Source organism: Scardinius erythrophthalmus (genome assembly GCF_964197995.2).
Source record: "Scardinius erythrophthalmus genome assembly, chromosome: 3".
NCBI classification, from domain to species: Eukaryota; Metazoa; Chordata; class Actinopteri; order Cypriniformes; family Leuciscidae; genus Scardinius; species Scardinius erythrophthalmus.
In genome coordinates, this window is record NC_138223.1 from 60,261,026 (window position 1) to 60,275,151 (window position 14,126).

Sequence of the window (14,126 nt, forward strand, 5' to 3'; positions counted from 1 at the left end):
TTATAATACTTTTGTGCAATGAAAGATTATTAATAGCCTTTCTTGTTCTGTCCTATCTATAATATGTTGCTGCCTCATTAAACAGCTGCGCTAAACATTTAAAAGAAATGTCTTTTCATTTTACAGTATATATTAGAAATGAATTGTTTTTCATGAATGTATTTTACAGCAATACAAAGAGCAGTGAGTAACATTTTAACAGATCTAGTGCTACATTTATTCACTTTTTTGTTCTCCATCTCCACTAAATAATGTTTTTTTTGGCTAAATGTTTAGATTTTATACAATTATTGTAAATTTTGCTGTTGAATTTAACTAATCTAAATATAATGGGTCAATATGGGTTGGGTCAATATGGGTTGTGTCAATTTAAAAAAGAAGAAAAGGTTGCTCTTAAAGTGTGAAAACCACTGCCCTAGAGGATCACGGTTTAGCTTCAATCCTAATTAAACAACCCCCCCCCCCGTGTTTTTGAAAACACCCATATAAAACGGTCATTTATAGACAAAGAATTATTAAACTGCTCATGTTTTTTTAATCAAAATACTTTCACTTTGAGATCAAGCTGCTGTCAGATCCAGTACAGTTGCTGCTTTATCTTTGCACAAGTTTCTTTGCAAACTCTCTCTGAAAAAACTCAAAAACTGTTTGTGGGGTGGTGTGGCGCAATGGATAAGACACGTGCCTTTGGTGTGAGAGACCCGGGTTCGAATCCACTGTGAGACACCAATGTGTCCCTGAGCAAGACACTTAACCCCTAGTTGCTCCAGAGGCGTGCGACCTCTGACATATATAGCAATTGTAAGTCGCTTTGGATAAAAGCGTCAGCTAAATGAATAAATGTAAATGTAAAATGTAAATGTTTGTTGATGCGAATGTATTTGCCCATGTGACGTCACAAAACCCACAATATTCTAACAAGCCATGTTTGGAGCTTGGTTGAATACCTTCTTTTTTTTTGTTTTTTTTTTGTCTTTTTTTTCTGTGGACGTTTTAAGCTGTGAAACTTGCCGGATGTTTCAATGGTACAAAGAATTGAGTAATTTGAATACTAAATTAAATGTTAAAAACAGAGCAAGCGCTTGTGAAAAGGAGAAAGCGGTGTGAACTGTGCTCTCCATGATGACGAGGAAGTATCAGCAAAGAATTAATTGATTTCTAGCCCTTGCATTAGCTTTACTACTAGATATATTTATGGAGATGAGAAATAAAAAGCCGTCATTATGTCATTAATATCAGTCCGTCAGAAAAGCAGTTCTAGGCTTATTCTTGGCTGGATAACTCCTAAGGGTTTAAAACGCCCTTTTAAAATTAAATATGAATGCAGTTTTGGATTAAATAAAAGTACAGTCAAGTCAAATAAAACACGTTTTATCTCCTGTATAGTTTGGTAACACTACAATAAGATACCATTCATTAACATTACTTAATGCGTTATTATCTAACATCAACACATTGAGTGAACAATATATTTTTTACAACATTAATTAATGTTTGTGAATGTTATTTAATACAAACACTTGATTGGTCATGTTTGTTCACTTCATTCATGTAAGCAATAAGGTACGAAAGGCTGTGCTGTATCGTGAATAAGTAACGGCTGAAAATGTAATCTTATTGTAAAGTGTTTTTAATACTACAGTTTCCATCTTTGTAACCATGATATACACTTTAATATATGTAACTTTAATCTAAATTAAGCTTTGGTACTGACATTGGTACAGAGAACCGTAGATTTTCACTGGTATTGGTACCGAATACTGAAATTTTGGTACCGTGACAACACTAGTCCCCAAATAAGCAAGCCAAAAGCCAATGGCAACAAAGGTGAAAAAATGTGACAGTGGCAAGAAACCAAAATTCCATTAGGGCCGAACCTTGGGAGAAACCAGGCTCAGTCGGGGGGCCAGTTTTCCTCCAGCCAGCGAACGAACAGTGTATGATTATGATTCAGGCAACATTATAGGTCAGAAGTCAGATGGAACTGGATATTATTCTGATTGTTCCAATCTAATCTGAGATAGGGCTGGGCGATTTTGCCTAAAAAAAAAATCTTAGATTTTTAAAGAAAAATTCGAGTTTCAATTAGATTTTCGATTTTTTTTTTCAATGCACTTAAAAAATGACTGCAGACATCAGATATAGTGTCAAAAGTACAACTTTATTGCTATGATTGTCCTCAAGAGTTAAAATGCGTAGAATCCCAAAACAAAAAGTAAATGAGGCTGTCATTCAACAATTTCAAGCTTTAACCCAGGTTTAAACAAAAGTGCAACAACTTCACAGTAGCTTAAATTTTCTGTTCAAGAAATCAGATAATTACAAATTTTGTAACATATAACATTACAATTTAAAAAAATAAACTCTTCTCAGTATAGTGTGAATATAAAAAATGAAACATGCCTGTGGCAGACATATAGCCTGCTCAAAGAGTGAACAAATGTAAACTTTTATCTATAACAACAAAACACGTGCTTGTTAGATCTCTGAAACATTGTGCATGCTCATTCTAAACATTTTTTGCAAGAAAGATGAGCCTGTCCACAACCTCTGGCTTAAGGCAGGCCCGGTTGCAGGTAACTATTCCCCCACCCACACTAAATACCCTCTCTGAGGGGGCACTAGTGGCTGGAATAGAAAGATATTTTTTAGCCAGTAAGCTTAGCCTTGGAAAGTTGGGCTGATGCAGCTTCCACCATTCAAGAGGATCTGTGTCTGGCTCTATGTCTGGAATAAGGAAATACGTTGCAAGCTCAGTCTCAATTTTTGTTTTCTCAGATTGTGGGTGTGGGGGTGTCTTTCTGAAGAAAGACTTCAGGAATCTGATCGATATGGTACGTAGCACATCGCTTGATATAACGATCATTGTGTCAGGACCGCTTCCCACGTACCGACTAGGTCATGAAAAGTTTAGTAGATTATTTGCGCTAAATGAATGGTTAATGTCATGGTGCAATGAGCAGAAACTGCTCTTTGTAAATAATTGGAATCTGTTTTGGGAGCGTCCTAGGCTTTACCGTGCTGATGGCTGACACCCAAGCAGATTCGGATCGGATCTTCTGTCAGATAACATCTCCAAAATGTTAAATACCTTTTGACTAGTAACCAAAAGTCCAAATCATAGTCTCTGCTGCACCATTTTAACTGATATAAATAGTGTTGAACATTGCATAGAAACTGTGTCTATTCCTCGTTTAGTGAGATCAAATAATAAATCTACTGCAGGATCTAGAAAAAATCTAATTGTTATTAAACCAGAAAATGTTGCTATTAGTAATCAAAAACAATTTCTAAAGCTAGGTGTTCTAAACATTAGATCACTCACACCTAAGGCAGTTATTGTAAATGAAGTAGTCACAGATAATAGCTTCGATGTACTTTGCCTTACTAAAACCTGGCTTAAACCAAATGATTATTTCGGTCTAAATGAGGATACTTCTATAAGCACGAGCCCTGTCTGATTGGTCATGGCGGCGGTGTTGCAACAATCTATAGAGATATAATTTCAATGTTACTCAGAAAACGGGCTATAAGTTTATTTCGTTTGAAGTACTTGTACTAAATGTTACGCTCTTAGATGTTCGAAAAACATCCCTATTATCTCTAGCCTTGGCTACCGTATATAGACCGCCTGGGCCTTACGTTGATTTCCTAAAAGAGTTTGCAGATTTTCTCTCAGACCTATTAGTTATTTTCGATAAAGCATTAATTGTTGGAGACTTTAATATCCACGTAGATAATTCAAATGATGCGCTAGGGGCTGCGTTTACAGATTTATTAAACTCCTTTGGGGTCAAGCAAAACGTTACCGGACCAACTCATCGTTTTAATCATACACTCGATTTAATTATATCACATGGAACCGATCCAACCGATATAGATATCATTCCACAAAGTGACGATGTCACTGACCATTACATGGTAACTTGCATATTACGTACTCCTGTAATATATCATGCTGCGCCGCGTTATCGATTAGGCAGAACAATCCTTCCATCCACTATAGATAATTTTTCAAATAGCTTATCTGATCTGTCTCAGCTGCTCAGTGAACCCAAACAAACAGATGAACTTGAGGAATTAACTAGCACTATGAGCACCATTCTCTCTGGAACATTGGATATTGTTGCACCCATTAGATTAAAAAAGGTCAGAGAGAAAAGTAAAGCACCATGGTACAACAATACTACGCATGTTCTAAAGAGAGAAACCCGTAATTTAGAGCGTAAATGGAAAAAAACTAACTTAGAGGTTTTTAGAATCGCTTGGAAAGACAGTACGTCACGTTATAAAAAGGCCCTAAAAGAGGCCAGGGCTGAGCATCTCCGCAAACTAATAGAAAACAACCATAACAATCCTTGGTTCTTATTTAACACCGTGGCTAGACTAACAAATAAACAGATGTCTCCTGAACAAAATATTCCGTTACAGTTTAGTAGTAATGATTTCATGAAGTTCTTCACTGAGAAAATAGAAAACATCAGAACCACAATTGTAAACGTTCAATCCTCAATCGCGCCTTATAGAATAGAATAGAATAGAATAGAATAGAATAGCCTTTATTGTCATTGCACTGTGGAGGTACAACGAAATTTAGGGTGCCCTCACAGAGCTACCCTTGCACCACACAACAACAAAAAAATAAAAAATAAAATAAAATAAAATAAATAAAAACAGCATACATCAGGACAAAAGACATATAGGCTAAACGGACAAAGTGCTCTCATTTAAATGTAAAATGTAAAGGAAACAATATATGTATACATAAAATCTATTTAAAACGTTAAAAATCTTAAAGTGTCTGTAGTTATTACAGAGTGCAGTCGGAGGAGGTGGGCTAATTGTCTGCTCTTCATGGGGTATGGGGTGATTAAGGGGGGGACGGGCTTATGTGTGTAAGTGTCCATAGGTATTTGCAGTTCGTATGGCCCAGGGGAAAAAGCTGTTCATCAGCCTGCTGGTGTGGGATTTGGTTGACCTGTAGCGTCTCCCCGAGGGCAACAGATCAAACAGGGGGTAAGCAGGGTGTGAGGAGTCTGTTGTGATGGCCTTGGTTCTCCTGAGGCAGCAGGCTGTGGAGATGTTTTCCAGGCTGGGTAGCGGGCAGCCGATGATCTTTTGGGCGGTGTTAATGACCCTCTGCACAGCCTTCATGTCCTCAGCTGTGGAGCCTGCATACCACACACTTAAACAGTGTGTTAGTACACTCACCACAGAGGAGTGATAGAAAGCCAGCAGCAGCTTTGTGTCCAGATTATTCTTCCTGAGGACACGCAGAAAATGTAGCCGCTGCTGAGCCTTCTTGACCAGGGCCCTGATGTTGTAGGTCCAGGAGTGGTCAGCAGAGATGTGTGTACCCAGGAACCTGAAGGTGGTGACGATTTCCACTCGATCTCCATTTATGAGGAGGGGGGTGTGGTCATGTCTGTGCTTCCTAAAATCCATAATTAGTTCTTTTGTTTTAAGGATATTTAGGGTCAGGTTATTATCTGAGCATCAGCGCGACAGATCCTTCACCTCAGCCCTGTATGCTGTCTCGTCTCCGTTGAAGATACATCCAACCACTGTGGTGTCGTCCGCATATTTTATAATGTGGTTGTTTGAAAGAGTTGCAGAACAGTCGTAAGTGTACAGGCCGTACAGCAGGGGGCTCAGAACACAGCCTTGAGGGGAACCAGTGCTGAGTGTGAGTGTAGAGGAGTGGTGGGAGCCAAGTCTCACAGATTGTGGGCGGCTCGACAGGAAGTTTTTAATCCAGATGCAGGTGGGGAGGGGGATCTGTCGCTGTATCAGTTTACTGTAAAGAATGTCCGGAATGATTGTGTTAAATGCCGAGCTATAGTCGACGAAGAGTATCCTCACATAGCTCTTCTTGTTTTCCAGGTGGCTCAGCGCAGTGTGAAGTGTGAGGGCGATGGCATCCTCCATGGACCGGTTTGCCCTGTAGGCAAACTGGTAGGGGTCGAAGGAGGGTGGGAGGCAGTCTCTGATGTGCTGGGAGACTGATCGCTCCAGGCACTTCATGATTATAGACGTCAGAGCGATGGGTCTGTAATCGTTCAAGCTGTCTATGGCAGTTTTTTTGGGAATGGGGATGATGGTAGAGGCCTTTAGACATGTGGGGACGGTGGCATGTGTCAGGGAGAGGTTGAAGAGTTTGGTGAGGATCCCTGTCAGCTGGTCTGCACATGCTTTTACCACCGCTCCCGGGATGCCGTCGAGACCAGCAGCTTTCCTTGGGTTCACTGCTCTCAGGTTCTTCCTCACCTCATGCTCCTGAAGAAAGAGAGGTGGAGTACTGGAACCAGGGGGGGACAGTGACTGCAGGTGTGTGGTGGAGGTCTCAAACCGGGCAAAGAAGCTGTTTAGCTCCTCCGCCATAGTGCTGCTGCTGGACGATATGGTAGGGGCGTGGCCTTTGTAGTTGGTTAGAGCCTGGATGCCCCTCCACATCTGTCGCGGGTTGTTGTCAATCAGATGTCCCTCTACTTTCCTCTTGTAGGAGTCCTTGGCCTGTTTAATGCCCCTCCTCAGGTCAGCTCTGGCGGTGCTGTAGAGAACTCTATCTCCCGTCCTGAAGGCCGAGTTGCGAGCTCTAATCAGGGTCTGGACTTCGCTTGTCATCCAGGGCTTCCTGTTTGGGAAGATCCGGATGCGTCTCTCCGCTGTGACGTTTTCGATACAGCACTTGATGTAAAAGAGGACAGACTCGGTGTGTGTGTGTCCAGGTCCTGATCTTCAAAAATACTCCACTCTGTGCAGGCAAAGCAGTCTTGCAGCTGGATAAGAGTATTTTCAGGCCAGGCTTTGATGGTCTGTGTGGCTGGTTTAGTTTGCCTCCTTAGGGGGGTGTAGGCCGGAAAGAGGAACAAGGAGAGGTGGTCTGATTGTCCAAGGTGGGGGAGGGGGGAAGCTCTATAGGCTTGATTAATGTTGGAATAAACATGATCTAATGTGTTTTCTCCCCTAGTAGCACACTTGACGTGCTGATGGAATTTGGGGAGAACAGTCTTAAGGCGTGCTTTATTAAAGTCCCCTGCGATGATGTGAACGCCATCCGGATGAGCCCTCTGTTGTTTAGTTACCATGAGCTGAAGCTGGCCGAGTGCCGTGTTAATGTTAGCATTGGGGTGGATGTAAACAACAGTCACAATGACAACCGTTAGCTCCCGCGGCAAGTAGAAGGGTCGGCACTGAACAGACATGGCCTCTAAATCTGGTGAACAGTAAGTGTCAATAACTCTACTGTCTAAGCACCATTCCTCAAGTACATAAACACATAGTCCACCACCTCTAATCTTACCGGAGGCTTCGGTCCGATCATGGCGGTGGATAGTGCGGCCTGCTAACTCCACTGAAACATCGGGGATTAGCGGGTGTAACCAGGTTTCGCTGATAATAAGCAGACAACACTCACGGATTAGGTGATTGTAGGCGATTCGTGACTGCAGCTCATCCATCTTGTTCGCCAGAGATCTGGCGTTCATGAGGAGGATAGATGGTAGCGGTGGTCGGTACGGCTGTTTCCTTAGCCGGGCTAGTAGGCCTGCCCGACATCCGCGTTTCTGCTTTCTCTCCTTGGGCCGCCTCCTACGCCTGCCGGGCCCGACAACAGTCCACAGGGTGCCCGGCGATCTTGCTATCTCTGGCGGGATGTTGTGAGTCCGTGAAAAGGCACTTGTAATTTCCATTTTCACTCGGAAACCGATGCCTATCAGTTTTTGATGGTTGTATATTGACTTGCTTATGCATGAGTGTGTCAGAAAAAGACAAAACATACATAAAAAACAAAAAGGTTCAAAGTAGCTGGGAGCCTCGAGCCGCTGCGTCCATGCGCGCCGCCATCTTTACTACCCAAAGTATAACTCAGCCTCGATTATCACCCCGCAAGAACAATTACAGTGCTTTACAACTATAGAACAAAAAGAGTTAAATAAACTTATCACTTCATCTAAAACAACAACATGTTTACTAGATCCTATACCAACTAAACTATTGAAAGAAGTGTTACCTATAGTGGAAGAGCCTCTCCTCAATATTATTAACTCGTCTTTATCTTTAGGTCATGTTCCAAGAACATTTAAACTGGCAGTTATAAAACCCCTCATTAAGAAACCACAATTAGATCCACATAATCTAGCAAATTATAGACCCATTTCAAATCTACCTTTTATGTCTAAAATACTAGAAAAAGTTGTGTCCGCTCAACTGGGCTCTTTCTTGCAAGAAAATGACACCTATGAAAAGTTTCAGTCTGGGTTCAGGCCGCATCATAGCACTGAAACTGCACTCGTTAAAATCACAAATGATTTACTTTTAGCTTCTGACCAAGGCTGTATCTCAATATTAGTTTTAGTTGATTTTAGTGCTGCGTTCGATACTATAGATCATACAATACTCTTAGATTGACTACAAAATTATACTGGTGTTCAAGGACAAGCATTAAGCTGGTTTAAATCGTATTTATCTGACCGCTACCATTTTTTTATGTAAATGGAGAAAAATCGATCATAACTCCAGTAAACTATGGAGTGTCGCAGGGATCTGTGTTAGGCCCTCTATTATTCTCAATATACAGTGCTATGCAAAAGTTTAGACACCCATGCTAAAGTTGACTAAAAAGAGGAATAAAAAATCATCTTTTGGAAATTGAACTTAATGCCTTAATTTAAAAAATTAGGAAAAATCCAACCTTTAAGGACACCAATTTTCTTTGTGAATGAATAATGTATCGTAAATAAATAAATGTTCTTCCTTAAAATACAGGGTGCATAAGTTTGGACACCCCTATGTTAAATTCCCATAGAGGCAGGCAGATAAAGTTCCCTTGGCCTTTGGAATTAAAATAGCCCCACATCATCACATAGCCTTCACCATACCTAGAGATTGGCATGGGGTACTTTCCATTAGATCATCTCTCAATGCAAATCAAACTAGCTATTAGGCTAACTGAAATAAAACCATGCCAATCTCTAGGTATGGTGAAGGCTATGTGATGATGTGGGGCTATTTTAATTCCAAAGGCCAAGGGAACTTTATCAGGATGCGTAGTATCCTAAAAATAAAATTAATAAAAATACTTAAAAATAAAACTCTGCCTGCCTCTATGGGAATTTAACATAGGGGTGTCCAAACTTATGCACCCTGTATTTTAAAGAGCGCGATGGATTATAGGGCGATAGAAGATCGGTTAAATAGACTGGAGCTAAGCCGTTTAGGGCTTTATAAGTCAGTAGCAATACCTTATAATTAATACGGGACTTTATAGGTAACCAATGTAGTGATGATAAAATTGGTGTTATATGATCATATTTTCTTGATCTAGTTAGAACGCTAGCGGCGGCATTTTGGACTAACTGTAGCTTGTTTATTGAGGATGCAGGACAACCAGCTAATAAAGCATTACGGTAATCTAGTCTCGAGGTCATGAATGCATGAACTAACTTTTCTGCGTCAGAAACTGATAGCATATTACGTAGCTTAGCAATGTTTCTAAGGTGGAAAAAGGCTGTTCTTGTAACATATGAAATATGATTTTCAAAAGACAGGTTGCAGTCTAATATAACACCCAGGTCTTTTACTGTAGAGGATAAAGTAACAGGACATCCTACTATGTTAAAGTTGTATTGTGAGAGGTTTTGTGGGTGGTTTTTTGAAACGATGATTAGTACCTCTGTCTTGTCTGGATTTAATAAAAGAAAATTGCGCGTCATCCAATCTTTTATATCTTTAACACACTCTGTCAGTTTGGATAATTTAGCGTTTTCATCTGGCCGTGATGAAATATAGATTTGAGTGTCATCAGCATAACAATGGAAACTAATTCCATGTTTCCTTATAATATTTCCAAGTGGCAGCATATACAGTGCTATGCATAAGTTTAGACACCCATACTAAAGTTGACTAAAAAGAGGAATAAAAAATCATCTTTTGGAAACTGAACTTAATGCCTTAATTTAAAAAAATAGGAAAAATCCAACCTTTAAGGACACCAATTTTCTTTGTGAATGAATAATGTATCGTAAATAAATAAATGTTCTTCCTTAACCCTCTGAGGTCTGAGCTGTTTTCTGGGCCCTGGAGGTGTTCTGACATGCTCTGACATTTCTGGTTATTTCTGTTACTTGTGACATTATCATGGCTAAAGTCTAATTACACCAGTAATTTGTTTAGGCTTGGTTTGTAGGGAATTCCAAACCTGCGCACATATATTCAAACGCACACAACTATTGAACCCGTTCTTAATGCGCATCTAAACGCATCAGCATTTCTCACAGGATCGCGTTTAAAGTCTGTGTAGAGGGAATGGTGTCGTCTTGCCGGCCCTAATTTAATAACAAATGATCGTTGCGATGGAAGCGAATCAATCAAAACTAACTTTAGCTGAAAAATAACTTTATTAAAGAACCGCTATAAAGCCAAAACAATCTTACGTTAAATTATACATTTATCTCTGTAAAGCTGCTTTGAGACAATCTACATTGTTAAAAGCGCTATATAAATGAAGATGACTTGACTTGTATTCAGCACAAACTCTGCTACAATAATATATCAGCAGCATGTATGTAAAAGTTTGTAGTTTTGAGATAATGACCAGGGTCCGAAATTAACACCCGCCAAGCGCCAAATGCGGGTAGATTTTCCGTTTGACGAGTAAATCTCAAAAGGCTATCCGCCACAGTGGCGGGTGAATGTTCATACCAAAATAATAAAATTGTCAGCGCGCACGCGCTCTTCTGCCTCTTAAGAACGAGCAGAGTGAGTGTGTGAGAGATAGAGAGAGAGAGAGAGAGAGAGAGAGAGAGAGAGAGAGACACGGCCGCGCGCGCGCGCACTCAATATTCAGAGCGGACAAGCGTCAAGCTTCCCCGTACTTTTTGACAAGCGTCCTTGACAGGGCAGCCAGAGCTTCTTTGCAGCTCAAGTCGGCGGCGGTGTGTACGTAACAGTTACAGTTAACGCTTTATCTGTTGACGGCGCTGAGGAAAAAGGATATGTGAAGCTCCCGCCACTGGAAGAAGCGGTCGTCGCCCATTTGTGTCCTGCTCATCAAAGCCGTGCAGAGCGTCTTCAGCACTCGCGGATCGTGCATACTCCACCGCTGGCCAGGCTGCCATTCTTTTCTCGATAAAATTAGTTTTCTCATAGCTTTTGCAACGCAATACTCGTTCCCTTATCTCTCAGGGAACCGAGGTTACGTAAGTAACATAACCGAGTACGTTCTGCCTTCCCTTCCACACGAGTCAGGAAACAAAACTGACAAAAAAAAAAATTATTTCACCACAATGATAGTAATATTTCATATATTTCTCTCATTTTGATCAATATATATAGTTTTTTTTATTATAGGCTACATTTCAAATTTTGCTCTGGACATTTTTTTTATGTTTGTATTCAACATAATATGCCTACCTTATTATCACAATTAAAAGTACTGAACTAAATGTATGTGTGACAAAAAAAAAAAAGCTGTTTATTATTTTGGCCGGTAAAAAATATGCTTGGCTGGTGGATTTTTTCATCTACCAGTCCCTGTGGCAGGTGAGCCAAAAAGTTAATTTCGGACCCTGATAATGACATTTATGCGTGGTTTGTGAAAATACAAAAAAAAATTCTCACTGAAATAAGGCCATGAAACCCATACTGATTATTTCTTCACAAGACTTTTGAAAATTGTATCACGTAGCCTAGAATAATTGCTGCAAAACTATGTGAAAATCACCCTGACTGCTCATTCTGATAAGAAAATATATTGATTTAAAAATTTTACGACGTGTTTTCTGTTAGAAAGCTTTATGCGGCAGCTCATTAATATGTAAGCTTTTCTCACCTGAGAAAGACAAAGAACCTCCCCAACGGCCCTATTAGGAGCTATCATAATATAGCTCCTAATAGCCCTGTCATTCTGAGCAACCTTGCACAATACTGTAAATGAGGAGATTTAAAAAAAGAATGGCTTTTAAATTGTTTGGATTTATTTACAACACAACATAATCCAAAGATACACAACAAATGCCAAAAAAACACTTCAAAGACAGACCTTTGTGCCATTCCTAAAAACATTGTACATACCTTTCATTTCCAAGATTTTCACTTTACCGTGTTCACGTAGAGAGACTCATGTGAATGTTGAAGTCCTCAGTGGCATCTGGGCCCTGAAAAAAAAAAAAAGGGAACAACATACTGATATCAAGAGAAAGGCCTGCACGATTTTGGAAATAAATATTAGATTTTTCTGGTTAAAATTGCTTTTTAAAATTCCTTTTTAAAATTCACAGAATACACACACACACACACACACACACAAATGTTTCCAACAATAGGCCTATATAATATAATGAACACCAGGTTTGTTGTGCCTTGTAGGCATAAGGTATATGCGCAGTGCCGGATAAAATAATAATAACAATAAATAACCTATAGCAGTATAAATCTTCCAAAATATTTCAGTAACAACTAAGCTAGAGAAAAATATATTGATTATCATGTTACTTCAAATGTTTCCATCCGTTATGATGATATGAAATGAGATAATAATAAAAACATGAAGCCGTTTGGTGCGTTTTGCTTTCATCCAAAATATGATACAGTACATTCAAACGCGATCGCGCAGCAAAAAAAAAAAAAAAACATTCAAACGCGCTCGCGCAGCAAAAATATGATACATTCAAATGCGATCGCGCAGCAAAAATATGATACATTCAAACGCGATCGCTATCAAAAATATGATACATTCAAACGCGATCGCGCTCAAATATAAAACATTATGGTTACCATATACATATCTATCTACATTTGAGCAGATATCCACAAACACAGTAACAGTAAACACGGGTCTAAATATTATAATATTGCCCATATATCTAGCAACAGTTCAACTGCAACGTGACATTTATGCAACAATAACAAACTAATATGTAAGAATTTCTTACCTTACATTTTTATTGTCTTCAAATCGCGTTCTTCTTCTTCTGAGGTAGCCTAAATCCAATGTAAGTTCAGGCAAGTCTTTCAAACTCGACGACAAGTGAAGTGTTTTGTTGTTGAGGTAATGAGAGTCCGCGTTCCATGTGGAGATTTGCATGTGAATCTCTTTTGCGCGAGTGGGCGTGGCCAAATTAAAAATAATTAGGAAGCATTTGAGAAGCTGGACATCTTGTTGGTTTTATACAAATTACTTAAACAGAGAAAATTTGTTTTCGTTTTGAATCCGATCATTTAAAAGTACACACTTAAATGTTTATAAAGGTATATGGCTCATAAATGTGTGACAAGTATTCGCTGAGTTTTGTTTCAGTTTATAGACGTGCTCAAGAAAAAAAAGTTCACCGCGACGGAGAGGCAGAACGCACACCCTGTTTATTTCCTTTATTTTACAAAAGCACAATGTTTTGGTTTGATTGTAAGTGGACACATACAAAAGGAGAAATATCACAGATTCTTTTTTTATATTTCTTTTTTCTGTATGACTATAAATGACTGAGTAATTTAAGTTTATAGTGCTACAATGTGGAGAAAATCCAGCAAAACGCGTGGGCGCGTTTGTCGACCTCAGAGGGTTAACCCTCTGAGGTCTGAGCTGTTTTCTGGGCCCTGGAGGTGTTCTGACATGCTCTGACATTTGTGGTTATTTCTGTTACTTGTGACATTTTCATGGCTAAAGTCTGATTACACTGTATTCAGCACAAACTCTGCTACAATAATATATCAGCAGCATGTGTGTAAAAGTTTGTAGTTTTGAGATAATGACATTTATGCGTGGTTTGTGAAAATACAAAAAAAAATTCTCACTGAAATAAGGTCATGAAACCCATACTGATTATTTCTTCACAAGACTTTTGAAAATTGTATGGCGTAGCCTAGAATATTTGCTCCAAAACTATGTGAAAATCACCCTGACTGCTCATTCAGAGAAGACAATATATTGATTTGAAATTTTTACGACGTGTTTTGTGTGAAAAAGCAATATGCGAAGGGGCGGATCATCTCATTAATATGTAAGGATTTTTACACCTGAGAAAGACAAAGACACACCCTAATGGCCCTATTAGGAGCTTATCAGGGCCCATCATTCTGACCAACCTTCCACAAAGAATGAGGAGATTTAAAAAAGAATGGCTTTTAGA

At 39.4% G+C, this 14,126-nt stretch overlaps 2 protein-coding genes across 2 annotated transcripts in view; both read left to right on the top strand.

Annotated features, from left to right (window-relative positions):
• The window catches only part of LOC308687553 (NACHT, LRR and PYD domains-containing protein 1 homolog), a 206,430-nt gene that overhangs the window by 4,846 nt on the left and 187,458 nt on the right, over positions 1 to 14,126 (top strand). The gene's annotated exons all lie outside the window — the stretch shown is intronic.
• LOC308687560 (uncharacterized protein) overlaps positions 1 to 14,126 on the top strand; it is a 98,994-nt gene that overhangs the window by 3,671 nt on the left and 81,197 nt on the right. Inside the window, exon 2 of the mRNA XM_081360172.1 lies at positions 2,779 to 2,834. The gene's annotated coding sequence lies outside the window, so the exon portion shown is untranslated. The remainder of the gene's footprint in view (positions 1 to 2,778; positions 2,835 to 14,126) is intronic.